The 24,830-nt window shown below is 44.5% G+C and overlaps 1 protein-coding gene across 2 annotated transcripts in view; it reads right to left on the bottom strand.

Moving 5' to 3' along the window:
• VPS13A (vacuolar protein sorting 13 homolog A) overlaps nt 1-24,830 on the bottom strand; it is a 4,910,496-nt gene that overhangs the window by 4,841,168 nt on the left and 44,498 nt on the right. The gene's annotated exons all lie outside the window — the stretch shown is intronic.

The raw sequence follows: 24,830 nt of genomic DNA, 5'->3' as shown, positions 1-24,830 counted from the left end.
ATTGGGTAACAATAAGCCAGGTTATTCTGCTACAGAGGGTTCCAATTCATGCTAATGTCAAGAGTAAAGATTCAGACATCACAATAAACAGACTAGATTTTGTCAGTTACTCCCACCACCTATTTTGAAATCTATGTTGTATCAAACAAATGTAACAAGGTATTCACAGTAATGCTGGGTCTGTAAAACAATGGTTAACAGCAGTATGTATTTCAGTTCTCAAATGTATGTGTTCTTCTTCTTCCAGAGTTCTGAGACCATCCTCTGTTTCTGCTGCTAGCAGCAACAACATCTGGGCAGCATCAGCTCTCCCTTCAACTCCAAAGATTAAAAAAAGAGCTTTGCAAACACTCCATCCCCAAGCACCTATTCCAAAGTGATAACCGTACAAACTAATCACGATAAGAAAATAACATGACAGAAGAAAGGGATGGAGGAAGCCTTCCTGCTAAAAGGCCATCGCCTCAAAGGTGAAAAGTTACGGTGATTGTCTTTGAAGTGATACTTGCATCACATCTCCACAATACTCTAGCTATAGGTCAGTCCGAAAATAGAGTCTTCGAGATGCACACCCCTCGACAGTGGAGTTGTGTGTCCTTTCTTGAAGTCAGAATGAGTATGAAAACATCCAGTTTACAATGTTAAGAAAGGTTATGTAAAGTGGATCAAGCAGCTGTTGTACAGCTTCATCAATGGAAACACTCCAAAGGAAAGCAGCTGTTGTGGCCACCTCCCTGTTACTCTAGGCATTAGGATTCACTCACAAGTACTTTCTATGTTTTGTGTAGAACATCTATGTTTTGTGTAGAACAGAACGGGATTAGTCAACTACTTCAAGAGGGACCTTTGGAAAACCCTTCCCCTATCCAGTTAATGGTCTTTCATGAAAAAAAGACAATCTGAATACGTAAATCGTTCTCTCTATTCAACCATGGTATACAAAAGACATTCTCTAGAGAGATAGGCTGAAGAAGGAGCCCAAGATTAACAGCTCAATTTACTAAATTTTGAAAGGAAACTTTCCTTGCAAAGAACATGGATTCTTATTTAGTGAAACCCAGTCTCAGCAAGGAAAAAAAAAATAGTGGCATTAACGAGCATGCAGTTTGGGTAATTTTACAGCAGAAGTAAACACCACATGAAAAATCACCTTCCAAGATAAAAGACTAGCAATGCTTGCTGGTTCAAAGGGTGCTAAGGGACAGTAAGCTAAGCCCCTCTCAAAATTTGAGCCCCAGAGAAACCAGAGATCTTAAATGGAAAAGTTCATGGAGAGAAAGCTCTAATTAGCTTGTCTGCAACTAAGAGACAACTCAGTGGCAAAACTTGGGCATAACTGAAAGGTAAAAATTGACCATATCAGATCAAGCACTGGCTGCCTTACATGGCATTGGGGGAGAAGAATCAGTGGTACTTGAAAGGAAAGCACTGAACACCACACTGGCCGAATCCTGTAGCACTGGGGGGGGGGGGGGTCAGGTACTCAGGGGACAGTACTGAGGATGCCATTTGGGCAAAGGTTCACATGTGCATATTCCGCTCAACTTATTGCTGTGGTGCAGAAATAAAGAAAGAAAACTGCTGCATTTAGCTCTAGTAGGGGATCACAAACAGCCCTATTACAAGATGTCCCCATTTGTTGAAGAGCAAAGCAACAGTTTGCCTGGAAACAGATCATTCAAGACAGAAGCAGAAATGTACTGAGACACTGCTAGGGATGTGTTGCACGGAATGTGCACTACTCATGCCATTCTGTCAGCAAAGGCCAGCTCCCAGAAGAAAAGGTCTTCATTACACAGTTGACAGGATCTTGTCACCCTACTTGATTACATACAATACCACTGCCACATTCCATCTCGCCTATGTGCAAAACCACTCCTCCATCCAGTTAAAGCCAATGTGTCATGGCAGGAAGAGACTGAGCTTACCTATAACTAAGCTTGCATGCTCTTGGGGGACCCGACGACATGTCGGATTCTGGATGGGTCTGCACAAGAGGTCTGCATCACCATCTCAGTCTCAGAAGCGGGCTGTGATAGCATCTTACCTTCTTCAGTGATCATGAGACTTGGGGGACTGACAGGCGGAGAAAGGTAGTTATCCAAGGCACTATGCTTGGGCCTTTTTCCTCATCTTTCATACGCTTAGGGAGTTCGACCTCAGGACAACCAGCAGACACCATCGGACATTGCTAAGTAGATTGGAGACTAAGGTGACCAGCTAAGATCTCAGTCCTACACCTAATAATCCTAGAATTGAATCACACACAGACATGACAATTTGGAACATCATGTCCTGGGCCTAGACAAAAGACGCACAGTGAATATGTCTCGGTGTGGGATTGCTTACCACAGCAGAGATATATCTTAACCTTATCTGACATGGGTTAAAGCAAAAGAGTTCCCCAATGGGTACTCAGCTTTCAGATGACTTCTCTCTAGTGCAGACTGACCAATGCACAGAAATACTGCTCCAGGTTCCAATGGCAAGAAAAGGCTGATGAGTATTGTTGGCTGGCTCTCATACTCAAGTGTACTAACATCAGACGGGACATCTGCCAGCCTGAGGAGGAGGAGGGAGGTTTTTTTTCTTCGCTGGTTATCAGGATGGCCAAGGGCTTTCACAGCAGGAAATCCTACAAGTCAGGAGTGCAGCACTGAAAGTTGAAGAACATCTGTGACTTGACTATTAGGCCCCCAGACAGCATCAGGCTAGGCTTAAATGCAGTGAAAAGGAAAAAAAGGCCTCGAGAAACATGGTATTCACACAGCAAACTATGAAGGTGATCCACTGTACTAAGGTGAGATGCAGATTTGTACACTTTCCACAACTGCCAGTACCTAGAACAGCAAGTAACCTGTGGTCCTGAGAATTCACAAGTCAAATAAGGAAAGGAAGGAAGGACCTGCTATCACTTTCCTGTGGCAATAACAAGAAGCCACATTAAGGTTCAGAACTAGAAACGGTGACTGCTTATAGGAGAGTCATCTAGGACACATTTTCTTCATTCTGACGCAAAGCCAAGCATCTTGTACCTCCAAGCCACATGCCCAGTACCTCTTAATAGGGCAGGGGAAAGCAAACTGCTCTGGGAGCACACAAAATTTTTGCCTTGCAATGCAAAGGTTCAGACTGTCAAGATCAAGGATGCAGCTTACGAATCCAGCCTTTTTTGGAACCAAAAGTAAAATCCCCTACCAATCTAACCTTTAGGGACATAACAGATGTCCGTCTTTTGGAGACGGCACTAGGTTGTCACACACACCAAATGGGGATGGCTCTGAGGATGTCCAGAATCTATGGTGTAAAGGGAAGGTATAGGGCATATCCATGAACAAAAACCTCACTTTACCCACACAACTCTGACTGAACCTATGGGCTTTCAGTGAACTTGTTTCCTAAACTTTATTTTAGGCTACTAGCCTCTCCCTTTCAGGGAGAGAAAGCCAAAACAGAACATAAGGACGAAGGTCCAAATTCAAGGGTAGATTTTAAAATGTTGGTGTTACATAAGGTTTTGGATTAGTATACATTTAAGCATATGAAGCCTGAAACTTAATTGTCTATTATTTCCTTCCAACAATTCTCAAAGATTTGTCAAAAAAACATGACTGAATGACTGAATGACTGAATGACTGAATGACTGAATGACTGAATGACTGAATGACTGAATGACTGAATGACTGAATGACTGAAATACATACATGATGCAAAAAATCAGGGTCATTCTGTGAAATTATGTACAGGTGAGATACCCATTATCCGACTGCCTGCCAGGATTAAATAAATTAACAACAACAACAACTTGCATCATGCAATCACTGACTGCACTTTTCCACAGCAGCAAAACCCTGTATCACAATTCATGAAAACAGTGGGACAGCAAAAACCAAGAAGTTATGTACTCACCATAACGTTCGATGTATGTAGTCCATCTCGCCTCACATTCTTACCAGTGGGTTCGGAGCCGAATATCGGCTCCGACTAGGCAGATTTTTACTAGCTCAAAGTCTCTCATTGGCTGGGCTAAGAGGGTATCCCATGGTGCACTGCTCCCTATCCCCAGATCTAGTTTGCTGCGAAACAATGTATACACTTCATACACACCTCACATGCATATAAAACAGTCACTAAAAAAGGGACTCAGCAGGTGACAACCTATACTCCAAATCTTATGCTCCAAATCCTCCAGGCAGGGGGAAGGTGGGACGGTAAGTAAGAATGTGAGGCGGGACGGACTACATACATCGAACGTTATGGCGAGTACCTAACTTCTTGATGTTATGTAGTCCTATATCGTCTACATTCTTACCTGTGGGACAGCGTCCCTAGCACCTACATCCTGGGTGGCTCACAGGAAAATACTCCTGAGAACTGTGGAACCAAAGGAAGATCTGCCCCTGGAAACCATGTCCAATTTGTAATGAGAAACAAAGGTGTGGGGAGAAGCCCAAGTGGCTGCAGCACATATATCATCCATTGACAATCTAGCTTGAAAGGCTGTGGAAGTGGAAACAGCCCGCGTAGAATGTGCCTTGACTGGAAATGGCAAATTTTTATCTCCTGCCTGATAGATGAAAGAGATGCAACTGGCTATCCATCTAGACAGTATAACCATGGATAATCGGAGAACCCAATCAGTTTTCTGAAAAGGACACAGAGTTGGTCAGACTTCCGGATATCTTTTGTCCAGTGTAGATAGAAGCGTGACTGTCTATGCACATCCAATTGGTGAAATTTAAATTCTGCCTTGTTAGAGAAGTGGGGAAAGAATACTGGCAGCTCAATGGACTGATTAATGTTAGACACAGAAGCCACTTTGGGAAGAAATGATGGGTTTGGTCTTAGAGAGAGACCCTATCTTTGTGAAAGATTAGATATGGGGGCTTGGAGAGGGCTTGAATTTCCGAGACCCGCCGAGCTGAAGTGATTGCTATTAAAAAAGCTGGGTTTTCCACGTGAAAAATTTTAACTCACAGGTAGCTGCAGGTTCGAAAGGTGGCAGTGTGAGTGCTTGGAGAACAAAATTGAGGTCCCAGGGCATGACGGGTTCAGACACAGGGGGACGAAGTAACAGAGTACCTTTGAGGAATGCTTTGCATAGTTTGTGGGCCATAAGACTAGGTTCATTCACTACGTGGAAATTAGATATTGCCGCCAGTTGAACTCTGATGGTGGCCGATGCAGATCCCCGATAGAAAAGCATTGACAAGAATTCTAGAACGGAGTCTATCGGGGCTGTATAAGGTTCGATACCTCTAGTATGAGCCCAGATGGAAAACCTTTTCCATTTGCTAGAGTAAATCTTCCTAGTGGATGGCTTATGGGAAGACGATAGAATATGGACCACCTCCGGTGGAAAATTATGACGTCTGACTAGCGATGGAAGTGGAGTAGCCAGGCTGTCAACCAGAGAGTCCTTGGAGAGGGGTGGAACTGTACCGACATGTGTGTCAGTAAATCTGGTAGAGGGTCCAGAATCCAAGGAGTGTCCACAACGTATGGTTGAAGAAAGGGAAACCATACTTGACGAGGCCAATGTGGGGCAATCAGAATCATTCTGCTTCCAAGGATTGAGCTTTCTGAATCACCCTTGAGAGAAGGGGAAATGGAGGGAAAGCATAAAGCAGACCGGAGGGCCAATCGTGAACCAGAGCGTCCCTGGGCGATTCCCCCTGTGGGGGGGGGGGGTCAGCATGAAGTAGTTGCTGCATTTCGCATTGAGGGCTGGCAAGAAGGTCGCAGCAAGGTTGACCCCACCTGCTGAAGATTCGCTCTGTAACCAGGCAATTCAGGGACCACGCACAAGACATAAGTATTGCTCTGCTTAGCCTGTCCGCTATTACGTTGGACTTCCCCGGAATGTGAGTCACCACCAGAAACCGTTTGGAAGCTATTGCCCAATTCCACACTCGCATGGCCTCTCTGCATAGGGGTTATGATAGTGTCCCCTCTTGCTTGTTGAAATACCACACTTCTGACATGTTGTCCGAGTGTAATGCAATAGTCCCCAGAGGAAGAACTTCCTGAAGTGCCTGCAATGCAAGAAGCACTGCTCTCATCTCTAGGACATTTATATGCGACTGTATCTCGTGTTCTTGCCACGTGCCTTGGACTGTCCTGCCGAGATAATGCCCCCCCCCCCATCTGGGAGGCGTCCGTGGTCACCGTGGCAACAGGGACGGGAGGAACGAAGGGCTTTCCCCCATTCAAATTGTTGGTGCACAGCCACCAACGGAAGTCCTGCTTGCACCTTTCTGTGATCAAGATGGGATGAGATAGTGGAAGTCTTTGTAGAGACCACTGGACAAAGAGGAGCCACTGAAGAAGTCTCATGTGTAATCTCGCTAGAGGAACTAGCATGATAGTTGCCACCATGGTCCCTAGGAGTTGTAGAACCACTCTTGCCTGTGCTTGTCTGAGTGGCATCAGTATATGAATTCGTCGTTGCAATACCGTGATCCTTTCTTGTGGTAGGAATGCTCACATTTCAATGGTGTCCAGCTCTGCTCCTATAAAGGTGACACGCTGTGAGGGCAATAAGGCAGATTTTTCCCATTTTATCGTTATGCCCAATTGATGACACAGACTGATGGTAGCGTCCTTTGTTTGAAGTAGATTATGCCTGGTGGGGGCGGTAAGGAGCCAGTCGTCCAGGTACGGAAACACCTGGAATCCTTGATGTCTCAAGTGAGCCGTTCTCACCGCCATACATTTGGTGAACACCCTGGGGGCTATGGTGAGACCAAAACAGGGCTCGAAACTGGAAGTGACTGGCTCCCAGCCGGAAGCGTAGGCGACTCCTGGATGCTTTGTCCATTTTGATATGGTAATACGCATCCTTGAGATCGATGGAGCACATCCAAACTTTCTCTCCCAACAATGGGAGGATTGACTGTAGAATGACCATCCAGAACTTGGACTTGTGTACATAATTGTGGAGTTGACCGAGATCTAGTACGGGTCTCAGGTCCCCTGTTCTTTTCGGCACCAAAAAGAATCTTGAGTAAGTCCCTAATCAGATTTGGTCGGAGGGGACTGGTTGGATGGCTCCTTTTTCCAGCACCTGAGACACCTCTGAGGCTGCTCGATCTCTTTGACTAGGTGGAACGTCTGGGATTTTTCTTATTGGCGGGGGTATTGAAGAGAATGGGATGAGGTAACCTCCAGAAGCTATCCTTAGTACCCATTGGTCCTGGGTGATGCTCTCCCAAGCTTCCAGGTATAAGGAAATTCGACCCCCGACTGGCTCCGGATAAGCCCAGTCAGGCACACCCTCAGGAATGAGAGTATGGAGAGCCATGAAAGGAGTCGCGGTCTCCCAAACTGCAGGGGCCCCCTCTGACTCTGGGGTGACATCTCCCTGAGTAACCCCCCATCCTCTGCCTCTGGAGGGGGGTTCACCTTGTGGAGCAGTAAAGAACCTCTGTGATTTTTTGAACCACATCTTCCCCCCCGCTGGGCCTTGGGATAAGGCCTAGGAGGAGGGGAAAAACGGACCCCGACGGCAGACAGGGTCTTTCCCTCTTGCTCGCACCTGGTGAGTGTGTCTGTCACTTTCGTCCCAAACAAGGAGGAACTGTCAAATGGGGCGTCAGTGAAGGAAGACTTGAAGGCCTCCGCGGAGTGACACAGACGTAGCCAAGCCTGCCTTCTAAGGGTGACACCTGAGCTTGCTGCCCTACTCGCTCCTTCGGCTGCATATGAAATGAGCCGCATGGACGAGTTAGTGATGGAGTTGAGGGTAAAAACCTGTGCGTTAACCATCTGGGCTACCGCCTCAGGTACGTTACCCATAAGAGTGTCTCCCAGTTCTTTAAGGAGATCTCTCTGAAGCAGAGTGAAGTGAGATAAATAATTCAGCGACCATAAAGGTGAAGGTTGCTGAAGATAGGGTACGCTTCCCGTACCGGTCCATGGTCCTAGACTCCTTGTTAGGAGGATGAACCGACGAGGAAATTCTGCAACTTCCTTATGGGTGGCTGCCGCCACCACCATGGCATCGACCGAGACTCCTTTTGATAGAAACTCTTTTCCCTGGGGTTCTGACAGGAACTTGTTGGGGCACCTGGGCACGGGCTCTACAGAATCAGGATTTTCCCACACTCTTCAACAAATGAGGTGAAGCAGTTTGTCGAAGGGTGGAGACACCCAGGGGGCGGACAGTTGAGCGCCAAAAGCCTTAAGGAATATACGGATTCCTCCTCAGAAGGAGTTTTGGAAGGCCAGCCTCCTCTCTGTTTCAGTATCTCCAGGATATCGGAGAAGGAAACATCATCAGAGGAAGACTTGGGGGACCCTTCCGATTCCTCTAGGTCAGTATCGGAGGTGAAAAACTCATCCTGGGAGTCTATGTGCTTCCTCTTGCACAATTTATTTCTAGGGGGCTCCTCAGGCAAAGACTCTGGGAGACCCTCAGAAGGTTGGGACCACTCATGGGGGTGTCCTTAGGGCCTGGCGCTCTGCTGTCTAAGGACAGGTGAGGGTCAGAGGCTTTCGCCGGGGTGGTGGTGGACGGGATGACCGACCCGGGTGATGTAGTTGATGATCTTGCCAGCGAGCTCCGCATGGCCTCGAAGGCAGGTTTTTCCGGCTCTGAGAACCGAATGGCCTCCGATGCCACGACCGGGGTCCCCCGAGTTGATGCACCGAGTTGGAGACTCTGAACAGACAGCTGTCCCGAAGTATCCCCCTCGGGCCCGACCGAAGAGACCCGAGTCTCAAACCCTGTGGACGGAACAGACATGGTCGGAGCCGAAGTCGGCACCGATAAACCCAAAGGGGGTATCGGAGCCGGCTCAGGAACATCACTTGGAGCGGAGCAAACTGGCTCCGATGACAAGGAAGTGCTCGGAGGAGGAATCATCGAAACGGACATGGTATATGGCTCCGGAGCAGAGTGGGTCGGAGCCAAAAACAATTTGGCCAACACCGGCGATTGCAGGAGCCTCTGCACTACCCTGTCAACATCCAAATCAGAAAGCCTGGAGGATTTGGAGGAGATAGATGGACATTGGGCTCTCTTGTTCGGTGAACCAAGTCTGACACTGGGCAATCGGCTCCAAATGGGCTCAAGGATAATTGGAGCAGACACCGATTCGGTTAATACAGATATCTCCTGCGGCCCCGAAGACAGTGGAGCCGAGGAGGTAGAGTCCAAAACTGTAATCTTCTCCGGGGGCTCCAAAGTAGCAGATGGAGCCGGAGACCTTTTCTTGGACTTGGAAGCTTTAGACTTAGTACTAGAAGACGAATCAATAGCTTCCTCAAAAGATGGTTTTAAAAGTCCTTTTAAAATTAACTTGTTTTTTTCTCTCCTGGAGCACCCTAGGACTGAACGCGTGGCAAAAGCTACACGACTCCTGTAAATGGATGGCTCCGAGGCAGTAGACACACAGAATGGCCATCCGTGATGGACATTTTATATCCACATTTGGACCATTTCTTAAAGCTAGAAGGCTTATGTTCCTTCTGATCTTTGGACAATTTACAATGAACGGTAAAGGAAGCCTAGATGTAACTCGCAAAAAATGGCGGGAAATACCACACAATTTTGAACACCGGGTACTAAAACCAACAGGCACACTGAGAACCTCTAATCTAAACGGTTCACACAACAAGACACAGCGGGAAAACAATACTAGTCACACACAAGAACCTCTAATTGAAATGGTTCTTCAGGAAACACAAGACCAAAGGTTAACACGACATAGGGGAGGACTAGGTCCTCTAACTAAAACGGGCCTAGCCCGCTGGAACAGGAGGGATACCAAACAACTAACACAAGCACTGAAACACACACACAAATTAGCGATCAGCAAGAACAGCTATTAAAATAGCTTTTGGGTTTGAATAAACAACTTTCTCAAAAAGAAATAGTAAAAGAGAGGGTACTTACCCACAGCCAAGCGAGACCACGTCAGAGCTATACAAGCGGCAAATGAGATCTGGGGATAGGGAGCAGTGCACCATGGAATACCCTCTTAGCCCAGCCAATGAGAGACTTTGACCTAGTAAAAATCGTCTGAGTTGGAGCCGATATTCGGCTCCGAACCCACGGGTAAGAATGTGGACGAGATAGGACTACATAACATCTGAAGGTTCCACAAACTTACTTGCTGGGTGCATAGCACTTTCTCCACTTTTGCTGTGCTTTTACATTAAGAATTTCCAGGGTTATCCATCTTATGGCAGATGTTGGTCTGGTTTCTCTGAATTGGGAAGAATTCCAGGGAGCTCAAAAGTGTACTCATTTACTGACCATACGGCATAGGAGATGGTTTTCAGTTTTTTCTGTGGCTATAAAGTAGGCACATTTGCATGGAGCTCCTCACCATGCAGTGGCAGTTAGTAGTGTCCTGTATAACACTAACCTACAGCTAATACTTAGGACTTTAACCTGTAACACATTAAGGCTTTCAGCAGATCTAAACTTAGGGTAGCTCGTTTATTTATTTACATTTGTTTACCAGGATATTCCGACTGGACACAGGTCCTTTTTCAGCAGAAGCCCGGGGAGAAAAGCTCCACAGAATGACATGGTAGATGGTAAACAATAACAGTCAAGGTATTTATACAGTAGAGGTGATCATGACTGAGAAATACAGGAGCAAATTTGGTACAATCGAGTAGTAAGCACCAATTACAAACATTGAGAAATAAGAAGTAAAACACAGTGCTACAAATTTTCTAAAGAGTGACTAGATAACAATAATAACAGACTAAATGATAACCAAATCCTGGAAGGATTAACAAGCAGTGAGTAATCTTCAGTTCAGTTTTATAGTGATAGTGGGGATACTCTAAATCTGGGTACGGAGAGAAGGGTTGAAGGGGGTTCTTAGTCAGGGTTTGGACAAGGACACAGCCAGTGTGAATTTAGGTGAGATTTAAGTGCAGTCTTGGAAAGACTGCAGAAAGGAAGGGTAGTTATGGTAGTGGTAAGGTTGTTCCAGAGCTTGGATACAGCACAGGAAATTAGTGCTTCACCTGCTGAGTTTTTGGCTTTGGTGACCTGGAGTTAATTTTTGTTGCAAGAGCATAATGGTCGAGAAGAGTGCTAGGGTTGGAGAATTGTATGGAGCGATGGGATTCAGAGAGGGTGGTTTACTCGTTTATGAGCAAACGTGAATTGAGTTTGGTGTAGGAGTTGTGGGAGTTCAAGCCAGCCAATGTCTCTAAGGGAGACACAGTGGTGGCTGCGATAGGCAGCACCAGTGGCAAATGTTGCGATTTTACTGTAGCAGGCTTCGAGATTGTGTAGGTCTAACTAAGATTTGTAAGTATGGGTGATGCGTAGAGTAGGGTGGAGATTACTTAGGAATTGGTGATGGAGATTATTGCTGGTTTGGTGAGGTATTGGCAGCTTCTATACAAGGCACCCAGTTTTTTGTGAACTTGATGGTTAGTGATATGTGAGTGTCAAATTTGAGATTGTCTATCTGTATGCCAAGTAGTTTTGTGTAGACTGTTGGTGAAATGGAGGTATCCTTGGCTTGAATAGTGAAGTGTGGAGTGTTTGGGGTAGATTTGGAGGAGGAATGGCAGATGAGGAGTTTGGTTTTATTTGGACTGAGGAGAAGCTGGGCATGAGATAGCCAGCTTTCAACTGAAAAGAAAGATTCTTGGGTGATCTGTTGGAGTTCTGTTAGAGTTGGGGCTGTGCAGATGAGGGTGGAATCCTCTGCATACTGTATGAAGGAGGCATGTTTGGTGGGAGTGTGCAGGTTGTTGGTGAAAACAGAGGAAAGTAGGGGGCCAAGGATGGAGCCTTGGGGAACTCCTAAAGTAACAGGGAGGCAAGGGGATAGATTGTTATCCCAGATGACCGATTGCTGGCGGCCTTGTAGATAGCTGTGGAACCAGTTTGTGGCTGGTGTGGAGAAAGAGAGGTTAGATGGAGCACAGAGTAGCAGATTGTGACACACAACGTCAAAGGCTTTAGACAGATCCAGAAATACAGCAGAGGAGAGGAGGCCATTGTTTTTGTGATGGAGGATAGTGTTGAAGGAGAGGAGAGCAGTTGTCTTGTAGTGTGGTCTGAAACCATGCTGGATATAGCAGAGGAGGTTATTGTTAAGAAGGAATTTGGAGACCTGCAAGTTGATGCATCTTCCGAGTATCTTGGGGGGGAGGGGGGGGTGGCAATGGGGGGTAGTTGGAGAGATCAGTGGAGGGGCCACCTTTGTGGAGGGGAATGATGCATGATATCTTCCATAGCGCGAGTACATAGGATTCAGATATGGAGCGGTTAATTAATATGGAAATAGGATAAGCTAGGACATCAGCTGGTATTTTTAGATATTCAGTGGGCAGGAAGTCGGCTGCTAGTTTTGTGGGTTTTAGTTTTGTCAGGAGTCTTTTTATCTAGGAGGTGGGTACTGTGGAGAGAAAGAAAGCAGGGAGGGGTGGTACTGGGTTGGGTGAGGGGGCAATTAGTGTAGGGAAGTTTTTTGTTAGGGATAGAACGGATTTTGTGTAGTGTTTATTGAAGGAATCAGCAATGCTACTGGTGGAGAGAGGGGTGGTTGGCAGGGGGGTGCTTACTTTTCCTGGGCAGAGTATAGAGTTAATTGTTGACCAGAATTGCTTGGGGTTGTTTTGGGGGGAGTTTAGTGACGTCTGAGAAAAACGGCTTTGTCTGCTTTTACTTGCTTTTTGACCTTGTTACGTAGTTCAAGAAAGAGTCGTCTATCTCAGCGGTTTTTAGTTATGTGCCAGCGTTCCCATATTTTATCCCTGGCTTTCATAAGGCCCCTGGTGTTTTTTTTTGTAGCCGGGGAAGTTCTTAGTTCTGATTCTGGTGTTTCTCAGGGGGCATGGGAGTCAAGGATGTTGAGGAAGGTACTGTTAAAGAAATGCATTGCTTTGTCTATGCTGAGGTACTTTAGAGGGGACCAGTTTACGTTCTGCAGGGAGAAGGTGAAGGAGTTGGGGTTAAAATTAATTTTCTTGCGAATAAGTCTGTAGGTAATGGGTTTGCAATCATTAATGTGATTTTTTTAGTAAGAAGGTTGGGGAATGGTCACTGAGGGAGTCAGGTAAACAGCCTGCTAGGTAGATGTGAGGGGCTTTGTTAACTAAAACCCAGTCAAGAATGGTGTGGTTATTTGGGTTTTTATTGATCCTAGTGGGGGGTTGTATTAGCTGAGAGAAACCATGGAGATTTAGGTAGAGGTCTGGGTGGTTGAGGTTTCAGGATAGCCAAATGATGTTAAAGTCCACGAGGATGATAGTTTCTTGGTGTAGTTTCTTAGGGTAGGGAGAGATTGGCCCAGTCTAGTAGCTTTTCAAGTGGAGGTACATTTTGGCCTGGTGGGAAATAGCACCCTATAATGTAGATTGATTTGTTAGGGTTTCATTTGAGGGTGGCGTAAAGTATTTCTTCCTTGTCAAACTAGGGAGCTGATTTGGTATTTGGTGAGAATTTGGATATTGAGGTGGTGTTTGTACAACAGTGCCATATCTCCTCCTTTTCTGGATAGTCTGTCCTTAAGGAGAATGTTGTATCCAGGTGGAAGTATTTCCTCACTTTTGATGCGAGGTTTGAGCCACAATTCGGTTACGATAAGGATGTCAGGGGAGTAGAGGCTTATGTAGGCATGGAGGTCTTGGATTTTATTACACATACTTCTGGTGTTAACAGACATAATGAGGTCATTTGGGGTTTTGTTGCTTGTGATTTGGGTGATGGGGGAGTTGTTAGGAAGGGGGGTTGTGGAAATGTTGGTGATAGTGGGGCCAGGATTGGGGTGCACATCTCTACAGAGAGTGAGACAGAGAGACAGAGAGAGAGTAGAGAATATGTTTTATATATGCAGTAAAAAATGTGTTGTATTTTATGAATATTTTGTGTTCAAATGTGGTGGGGGTTTGGTAATTGAGTAGTTGTACTGGGAGGAGGTAGTTTGTGGTTGGGGTAATGAAATTATGCAGTGGGTGTTTGAGGGGAGTTTGAGAGAGTGCAGTGGAAATGGTTAGGGGTTATGGACTGTAGCTGTTCGGTAGGAGGTACTATAGGCTAGAATAGTGCAGGTGAGGATTACAACAGTATTACCTAGTGGCATGGTTGCTTTGGGTTAGGATGTGAGATTAAACAAGTAGGTGGGGTAGAGAGGTGAGTAATTTCAGCGGTAAGGCTCGATTGAGAAGTACGAGAGTGGCTTCAAGCTAAAGATAAATGTAGATGTACTGGGGCGGGTGGGGCACAGTTAGCATGTTAGTAGTTAGCATGTAGAACAGCACTAAACACATCACAGCACTACCTAACAGCTAGCCTTAATCCCAGACACTACACAGGTGACCCCCGCTGTAAAACCAAGTCCTTAAACCATTAACAGACCAACCCTAACAAAGGTCCTGACAATACTGATACACATTTCCCTAATGTCTCTGTGGCCATTTGGTAGATATGGGCATCCTGAGACAATGTAGTAATTGTCTTATGTACTCTGACAACCTGAGACAATGTAGTAATTGTCTCAAATACTCTGACAACCTTTTAAATCCTTAAAAAAAAAAATAACAGTATGTGAAAGATGTACAAACATAACTTCCTTTGAGATTGAAATCTTGCTTACTAATACGGTTGTCGAGAAGACACACACACACACACACACACACACACACACACACACACACACACACATACAGAACTTCTTATGCCGAGGTCCTTATCAAACCTCAAAGACCTCCTAATTCATGTTGTTGTTATTTTTCTTTCGGCTTTTCCTGGCTAGGGATTACCACAGCAGAACTCTGGTCCGCTAATGATCGATTTTTATGATGCCGAGGTGCCAGTCCGACGCCCAACCTTCAACGAAGGTACGCCCATTCACGCATGTCTTTCGAATGCCGCTCGACAGCAGGGAGGACATGCAGACTCCACACAGAAGACGCTCTAGCCGAGAATCGAACGGAAGAACCTCTTGCTGTGAGGCAACAACGCTACCGCTGCACCACCACGGCTTATCTCTCCTAATTCATATAATAGCAAAACCTTTCCTCAGCAGTCACTAAAACATACACGTAAAACACCACCTAACAACCACACAAGTCTACACCCAATGGTCCCCAAAGAACAAATCCATAAGGCAAGCAAACACTTTACCCAATATTCTTGTCATAGGAGATTCTGCTGTACGACACACAGATGCCCCTTCTCACCAGGATGATAAAGGAGAAGATAATGGTTAGTTGCCTATTTGGACCTAGGATTAGTACTTCTCACCTCTACTTAACTCACTGCACCACATGTACCAATAGGACTCTGTCACAGCTCATGTGGGTGTAAATACCCGAGATGTACCTCACTGGACTGACTATATGAAGACAGAGATGTGGATGTCTCTGAATATGCATCACAGACAAGTATGTGCCTTGCATTGAACAGCATTCTACCTTCACTTAGGATGATGTCACAGTATGACAAGAAAATGATTTTAACTGGCTTAGTTTCCGACGTCAATTCAGGGATCCAATAGCTATCAGAATGGAAGAGCATGGTTAACAGAAAATGTTGCTCTGCCAAGGATGATCTGAACCAGTCGCCACTGGGCTTTTGGATATTGCCTAAAACTTTATCCATCCCCTTAGAGCCTACTTTAGGCAAAGTCAAAATGAGAAAACTACCAACACAGCAAAAAACAAATCTAAGCAACCATGGCTCAAATGCTAGGAACCTAAACAAGAAACTCCACGCACTACGAGCTCTCCTAACTCTGGAGAAAGTAGGCAGTTATGCTGTTACATAGACTTTGTTTAAAGCTGCAGAAAGTACTCTAGAAGTGGAAGGTTACAGTGCCTTCCACACATTTAGACCAACAAACACAGATGGGCTAAAGGTTTATGTGTCTCAATTTATGCTGGCAACAAATACATCTCCAGGTTAGTTAAACAGGGTGATGCTCTAGAGTTCATCCATGTCCAGGTCTCCATAGATGAGGTTCTGTACCATGTCCTGGCCAGCTACAGGTCACCCTCCATTCCATAACCAACAAAACTCACAAGTTGTCCCTGAACCTACTTGGAGGCACTAGACATACAACTGAACATCCTATTCACGGGAGACTAACTATCCCTCTATAGACTTTGAAACATACACTGCATCTAACTCAAAGCCACAAAGTTTCCTGAACTTTGTCGACACAAACCCCCTGGCGCATACAGCGCACACTCCAACCATGAGATCAAAACATACTAGACCGGATACTCACCAACATGGGAGATTGTTGCCCCCCCACACACACACACACACACACACACGTATCATGTCCTCATTGGTAAGGTCGGATCACAAAGCTGTCTCTCAAAATAAAAATCAACCTTGAAAACACAACTAAACTAGTAACAGTTAAGAACTACTCTAAAGCTGACTACGCCCTGTTAAGCGACAGTATGTCAAAATTCAAGGCTCCATCAACCCCCTACAGGACAGTGCTGCCTATGCAGAATTGTTCACAGAAAACCTGTACAAACATGCCAATGGCAGCATTGAGGCTTCTGTACCTACCAGAAGTAAACCCAGATGTAAAACAAAATAAATCCAACTGGTGGAATCCTAACGTTAACAGGATATACAAAAAAAGAAAAAAGCCAGCCAAAAATCAAGAAAGAAAAACTCACAGAAACAAGAGCCCTCCGACTTAACTAAAGAACTGTTGAGGTCTAATAAGGTCCAACAAGGCCAATTATCAGGTCAGGATAGCCTCTCAGTTTAAGGACAATCACAAGGACTTTCAGCTGTATCAGATACCTTAAAGTTGGCAAACATCAGTGTGCAGGTGGTAAATGAAAAAACCTTCAGTGACCGATGTGACATTGTAAATCTTCTAGTTGATAAATTTTGCTCTAACTTCACCCCCACTCCCACCATGTGAAATTCCTTCTAGCATATCACCCCCAACTATAAACAAGGAACAGATCCTGGCAGAGCTCACCAAGGCCAAAAACACTCCCTCAATGGGTACCAACAGCATACTCGTTGCCTCCTGAACTGCCTCAAATATGACGTATCTGGACCCAAAGAGGCAATTGACTACATCCTCAAAACAGGTTATGTACAGAGTGAATGGAGGGCCACAATGGTGTACCATCAACCGACCCCAGAAACTACAGACTCATCATACTGATGACTCTAATATGTTAAAGCCACTGAATGAATTACATGGAGATGATCAACAAAGACAGTGACAACTAGACAATGAGCTCACCCCTTTCTGGCTTTTTCAAAAGAAAGTCTTGCCTATTTTACCTGGCAGACTTCTTTGAGAAGTCACCAAGGCAAAAGGTGAGGGGGAAAAATGTGCACACTGCCTACCTTGACCTGGCAAAGGCATTCAGTATAATAACCTACTAAAGTATTGTTGACAAATTCAGTAGACTATTTATAAATCCCTACGTAACTCAATGGATTGCCAACTGGCTCACAGACAGGACCCAAGAAGTCAAGACCGGTGAAACCTCCTCCATCAAGAGACCTCAGGGGTAACTCAGGGCTCTGTGCTAGGACTGTTCCTGTTTCTCCTCTACTTCTCTTAAATTCAAGGCTAATGCCAAGGGCCTCTCACTCACCAAGATCACGGAAGACTATAAATTGGGAACCATCAGATTCTCCCCCACTGCTAAAATCCTACAAGAGGGTATAAAACAGACAAATGAGTGGTGCCAAAGCCATGGATTAAAACTCAATGCCAAGAAGTACATCATAGTAGCTTTGGAAAAATGTTCACCCAGGTTAATCATTCCATCAATAAAACACCCTTAACAGTCGACCCGGTACTATTTGGGGATACACATACGACAGCAATCTGGCCTTTGACCAACACGTAGCCAAGACTGTAAGAAAATCATTCTATGTTGTCCTACTTATAAGTAGGAATATGGCACCCAAGTCCAGAGAAGTTATAGTACCACAAGAACCCAAATTTTGCTTGCGACACTAATGGGACACACTTGCAAGACAGCTATGTGCCTCAAAGGATCCCCATGCTATGGGACAGGCTCTCCATACAAGTGTAGCAAAGTTCAATCCCATCCCTGTTCAAATGTCACTTTGATCATTGGATGGGAAATTGTAAATTCACCCCTGGTCTGGTCCTCATAGCTCTGATGGACAGACACCTTTAAGTAAATCTTATCTAACATAACCCCTCCCCAACAAAACCTTTAGCAATGTCCTAACAAATCTCGCCATATATACGCCCAAGATAAACGGGAACAGCACTGGGTTGGATGGCTAGACTTAAAGCCCTATGTGGTCTTTGGCCCAATATATATCTATGAACACACACACACACACACACACACACACACACACACACACACACAATAGTTCAGAGGTATACCCCCTACCTCGACACACCCATCTACTTAGCAGTACACCTTCAAGACTTGACACACACAAACATCAGCTGCACTCCATTCCACCCAATGTACATATAAGAATCTCAAGAATTTATTAACTGTGGAGTCCCAAAACAGTGAGAATGAATGTGAGAAAATGGGAATGTATACAATAAGATGAAGACAGTAATCTGAGTACTCTCTTTTCTCCAGGAATCAGCCTCTAAGTTGGTATATACGAGTAGTGTGATTGCAGCCACACACACCCCCCCCCCACAATATGAGGGTGAATAGCTCTAAAGATGAATAACTTTTCTGGACTGACAGTCTTCTCTAGTTTACCCCCACCCTTTAATTCCAAAGCTCACCACTGCATGCCTTGGAATCACACAATGTTTGGCAGTACTCGCTCACACACAATCATTTATCAGGATTCACCCTAGCAAACAGCGCAGCTTAGTTTACCAGTACCACGCCATACAAATACACACATGCACACCATTATTTTGCATTACTCCAACACACACGGACACTATTATATCATTATTCCAACCAACAAACTCACACACAATAGTTTAGTAGTACCATCACCTACCCAACATGTAAAAGTATACACTGCAAGTTTGAAGGAACTCTTCCCCCCCCCCCACCCAAAGCACACACTTTAGTTTACAAGTTCTGCCCTCACACGACACACACTATTTATTAGTACTGCCTTACTCAGCACACATACACCTACATATTTATCATTACTCCTTCCCCAATTTTTGCATACTCACACACAAGAGTTGAGCAGCACTCCTCCCACCAAACAAACAATAAGCTCTGCTATGGTAATTTAGGCAAGTACCAACAGATGAAGTCTCAAGGTAGAATAAGAATGCAGCAGAGAATAAATCCAAACAACTTTTTTTCAAATTTAATTTTAGAGAAACACTTGCTCGTGTGCTATGATGCTTTACTGCAACTAAAAACAGTAAAAGATACAGAAATCTATACCCCCTTTCAACCATGTAAAAGAACAGATTATGTGAATTCAGTCCTCTTTTTCCTGCAAAAGTAATCACCACAACACACCACTGCTGGACAGCATTCGTGTACTTAATACCATACATTCGCAGAAAGAAAACTAGTGGCTTTCCGGTTTACGAAAATGTAATGTTACCACTAAACCGATTATCTTCTATAAAGCATTACTGCAAAGGAAACCAGATAACTGTGAATAGTACTAACATGGATAGATTATAAATGCTTCATTTTAGGGCTTTGCTGATCATTAACTAGCTTGCATAGGTTGCACTACATATGCTTCCAACCCTTAAAAATTTCCATACCATAGAGTATTTGAAGGATTCCTGCAGAAGAACACTGCTCCATAACACTGCTTCCAAAAACAAACATTCAGAAACTTACAAATAATGATTACACTACAGCTAGGTGTCCCTGTGTCATAACATAGGAGGCAGACTACACACACAGGCCCCTGTCAGATTTAAAAAAAAAAAAGGACAGAGTCTACCCTTTAAAAAGCCCAGCTGTTGGGGGAGAGGGGTCAAATGTAATGGGATTTTTGATATCACAGCTTATGAAGTCAGTTATGATACTTTATAGGACTTTCCAGAGGAGGCTTGTATGGCTGATAGGTCTGTAGTTAGCAGAGTCAAATACAAAGACACCCTTATGGAGGCACATAGTCACTGCTGTGTGCCATTCATCAGGGACACACCAGAAGTAAAGATTGGGTTAAAAAGTTTAATGACTGGGTGTACAAAGGCATGTTTGTTACTATTAAAGCAACCAGGCTTACTGTGTGGTCCCATGATGGAAATATTTTTGATCTTTGTTAACACTTTCAGTAAATGAACTTGACGTGACAACTCCTCCTCATTTGACTATCCCATAACAAAAGTTGCCAAGGAATCCCTTTATTTAGCACAACTAATTGTCAAATAAATATTAAGGTCTAAAGAGGTAATCACTCTCTTACACTCCGTATTAATCAGACCAATTATAAAGTACAAATCACCTCTGAAATGTTTCTCACTAAGCATACCAAACAATTGAAAAGACCCCAAAGACTCCTAACCAAAAAGGATCACAGGTCCTAAAGTCCTTGAGCTGCCAAGAGAGGCTGAAAGTCAAAATGTATTCAAGGTCAAGACTTTTGAAGGGAGATCCTTTATTCAGTGTCTTAGATTTTTGAAGTGAGATCCATGTCTTGCTTACCGTGTCATTAGCCACCAGATTATCCCGAATGTATTTTTTTTCTCTCTGCAAGTTCAATATCTAGTGCCAAGAACCTGAATTTTCATCAGCAGATAAAAACACAATGAAGGAAAAGGTTACAAACCAGGTGTCTCCCAAACCTCTGCCATAAGCTTCCATTTCAAGCAGTGCACCTCACTATTTCCCTTTAAACAGAATCTAGATGACTGGATGGATATCCACAAATTTATTCCAGGATTTCCCCGCCCCTTCACCCATTCTGGCCATCCCATTGGTCCAGTAAAGTGGGAGGTGTACCTGCTCCTTCTCCCAGACTTCTCCAAGTGAGTTGCATCTGGCATGGATCTTAAGGGTGCCTTAGAAGTGCCAGCAACTGCTCTGGCTGCAAAACAGGGGGCTTATATTATGACCCACCCATATTTCCCTACCTCACCACCTCTGCATTTGTCATCAGCATCTGAGAGCTACTGTACCATGCCTCCCCTAAGAGACAGGAAGGAGTCACTGATAAAACACGCTCCTCCTTGGATGGGCATACCCATCCCTCATGTCAGCTCCTAAGACGTCTTAGTCCGTAAATGAACCGGAGCAGGCTGGGCTTTAGTTATGCCTTTATGCCTCTACATCACGGCAATGGATCACAAATTAAATTCCTGGATTGACTGATATGACCCTCCTGGAAAAAGGCGATGCAGCCTAAAGTGGGAACTGGTAAGACATAAATGCCATAGGACTCTGTGGCCTGGAAATATCTATAAATCTGTGATGTCACTCGAAAATAAGCAATAGTCTGGTGAGATGTACCCTTAGTAGAAGATAAGAGGGGGTAGAGGTTTTTGCCTTGTTGATGGGCATCATGTGCTATTCCGACTCCTCTGTTCTGCACCTTTTGCTGAAGATGGAAGGGCTAGATTCTGCTGTTCAGCGTTTAGTTTTAAGGAAAGATACAAAAGTAATGTTACCTTCATGCAAAGTATGCAAATTACGATGTGATGCACACTATACACTATCTATAAATATTACTATAATTCATTTTATATTGTGTGGCAGATACTCCGTTAACTCTCTCAGTTGTGATTTTTCAGTCTTTTGTTACCAGCTACACATAAACCATTATCTCTCTCAATGAGCTGGACTCCTTTTCTCTCCAATGGGTAATCGCCAGTCACAGAAGACAATCTAAGCAGCCGCCAATGATTTTTTTTTCTGATATGGTCCAACTTACTCTATGTGGTAGCTGAATACAGCTCATAGATGCAAAGGAATGCAATACTATTCTGTCAACATGTGCACATTCCTACACATACCCCATGAAGACCACCATTTATTTGACTTGACAGGGACAAAGTTCACATCCTGACTGTTGCCAACTCAAAGACACATATATCCATAGTAGTGTACAAGTTGAACCATCCACCTTTTCCCTAGGTTGGGCAATCCAATCCTGGCAGCTCAATTCCCATCCTTCCCTACCTGGCTCCTCCAGCATCCAAGTTTATAACCAAATTTTGATAAACTTCCGACTACATTATGGGTGATCCCACTACACCATGCAGCCAGACCCTGAATTAGAAAATAAAGCCTCCCTATTCCATAAGCATTTTTTTTTATTTTGGTCTGGACTGTGGCAACAATAGTCAAGAAAAAGAAGTTATGTACTCAACGTTACGTTTCATGTTTGTTGTCCAGTATCTTGCCTTCAGTCTTGCTGTTTGGGTTCGGAGCCGAATCCTCGGCTCTGACTCGGCCTATACTAAAGCTCAAGAGCTTCTACTGGCTCGAGGCTGAGTCTTATCCCATGGTGCTTGGCAGCTATTCTCCAGATATCATTTGAGAAAGAAGGTTCCTATATGTTCAATATCCAAAAGGATAATATGAAAATATATTGTCATAAAGATCAAGAAGAAACGGCAAGAAGGGAATCAGACCTTATCTGCCAATTTCTGAGAAATTTCCTCTAGATCCTCCAGGAGGGGGATGGCTGGGAAGGAAGCAAGACTGAAGGCGAGATACTGGACAACAAACACAGAACGGTATGGTGAGTATATAACTTCTTTATGTTATGTTATCCCATCTTGCCTTCATTCCTGCTGTTGGAGTCAGAGTCCCCAGCAACTTTTTCCTTGGGTGGCTCAAGGGAATACACTCTTCAGGACAGTGGAATCAAAGGATGCCCTGTTCCGGGAGGCCACATCTATTTTGTAGTGAGTAATAAAGGTATGAGGGTTAACCCATGTAGCAGCAGAACAAATTGAATCCAGTGGAAGTCTGGATTGAAAGGCAACTTGTTGAATGCCCTTTGATTTTCCCTGGTGGTTCCTTATTGTGGGAATCATAGACATATGTGATGGTCTCAGTAAGCCATTTGGATAAATTAACTTTTGAGATTGCCAAACCTTTTTTTATTTTATGAACAGGAGACAAACTATTGGTTTGACTTTCTAAATTATTTGGTCCTATGCAAGTAAAAACGCAACTGTCTATGCACATCCAGTTGGTGGAGATTATACTCTGCCTTGTTGCCATAGTTTAATAAAAAACATTGGTAATTCTATATTTTGGTTTAAACTGGATTGAGAACAAACTTTTGGCAAAAGGGAAGGATTTGTTCTGAGGGAAACTCTATCTTTGTGGAAGATTAAATAAGGTGGCCGGATAGACAAGGCTTGCAACTCTGATACTCTCCTGACTAAACTAATTGCCATCAGTGTTTTCCAAGATAAAAATTGTAATGAACAAGATGATGCTTGTTCGAAAGGGGGCAGGATCAAAGATGATAATACTAGATTGAGGTCCCAAGGAGAAGGGTCTCCGAAGGGAGTTCGTAACAGAAAGGTACCCTTGAGGAAGGCTTTGCATAGTCTATGAGACATTAGAAATAGCAGCCAATTGAACTCCAATAGTGGCTGCTGCTGCCCCTTGATTAAAAGGTTTCTTAGAAATTCCAGGATTGCAGGTATAGATTCTGTAAAAGGATCTATATGTCTTTTGTCAGCCCAACAAGAGAACCTCTTCCATTTGCTTGCAGAGAGATTCTTAGTCGTCTGCTTGTGTGAGGAGACTAGAATGTGACAAACTGCAGAGGACAATTCCAGAAGCATGGCTAAGAGAAGAAGTGGAGCAGCCAAGCTGTCAGCATGAGGGTGTGGAGTGCAGGATGGAGCATTCCTGACTGATGCATCAGAAGATCTAGCACTGGGTCCAGGACCCACGGGTCCTCCTGAAGGTAGGGCCAAAGGAAGGGGAACCAAATCTGACAAGGCCAGTATGACACAATGAGAATTAATCTGCGACTCAATGACTTTGCTTTCTGAATAACCTTTGGAATCAAGGGAAGCAGGGGGGAAAAGGGCATAAAGAAGACCCAGGGGCCAACTGTGAACCAGTGCATCCCTCGGTGACTCTCCCAGTGGGGAGATTAGGGCAAAGTAATTGCTGCATTTGGAATTGAAGGGAGTGGCAAAATGGTCGCAGCAAGGCTTGCCCCATTTGCGAAAAATTTAATTCGCAACTTCCTGATTGAGGGACCACTCGTGATGCATGAGAATTGCTTTGCTTAGCCTGTCTGCTATAACGTTGGATTTCCCTGGAATATGCATTGCTGTCAGAAAGCATTAAAAAGATATTACCCATTGCCACACTCTCTGGGCCTCTCGACAGAGGGTAGGATTTGGTTCCTCCCAGTTTGCTGATGTACCATACCACCGACATATTGTCTGTCTGAATTGCAATAGTCCCCGTGGGGAAGAGAGTTCTAAGTGCTTGCAATGCCATAAGCATGGCTCTCATCTCTAGAACATTGATATGTAAATGGTACTTGATCTTTCCAAACTCCTTGGACCAGCTGCCCCAAACAATGCCCCACCACCCTATCTGGGACGCATCCGTGGTTTCTGTAGCGATAGGTTGGGGGAGTACAAACTGTCTGCCCATTGTTACCAGAGTGGACTGAACCCACCAAAGTAGGTCCTTCTTGCAAGAGTGAGTTATGAAAAGTTCGTGAGACATGGGTAACTCCTGCATGGACCATTGGGCGAAGAGTAGCCACTGCAATATTCTCATGTGAAGTCGTGCCATGGGAACGAGTGTTATCGTCGTTGCCATAGAGCCTAGGACTTTCAGCACAAATCTTGCCTGTACTCTGTTCTTGAGTAAAATGATCACTTGGCTATGCAACGTGTATACCCTTTCTTAAGGTAGCCTTGCCAACATGTCGTTTGTATTTAAAATCTGCACCAATGAATGTAACATGCTGTGATGGC

This window comes from Protopterus annectens, chromosome 2.part0 (genome assembly GCF_019279795.1).
Source record: "Protopterus annectens isolate FY-2018-M chromosome 2.part0, PAN1.0, whole genome shotgun sequence".
In the NCBI taxonomy this organism is placed as follows: domain Eukaryota; kingdom Metazoa; phylum Chordata; order Ceratodontiformes; family Protopteridae; genus Protopterus; species Protopterus annectens.
This window is presented reverse-complemented; position numbering and strand designations above follow the sequence as displayed.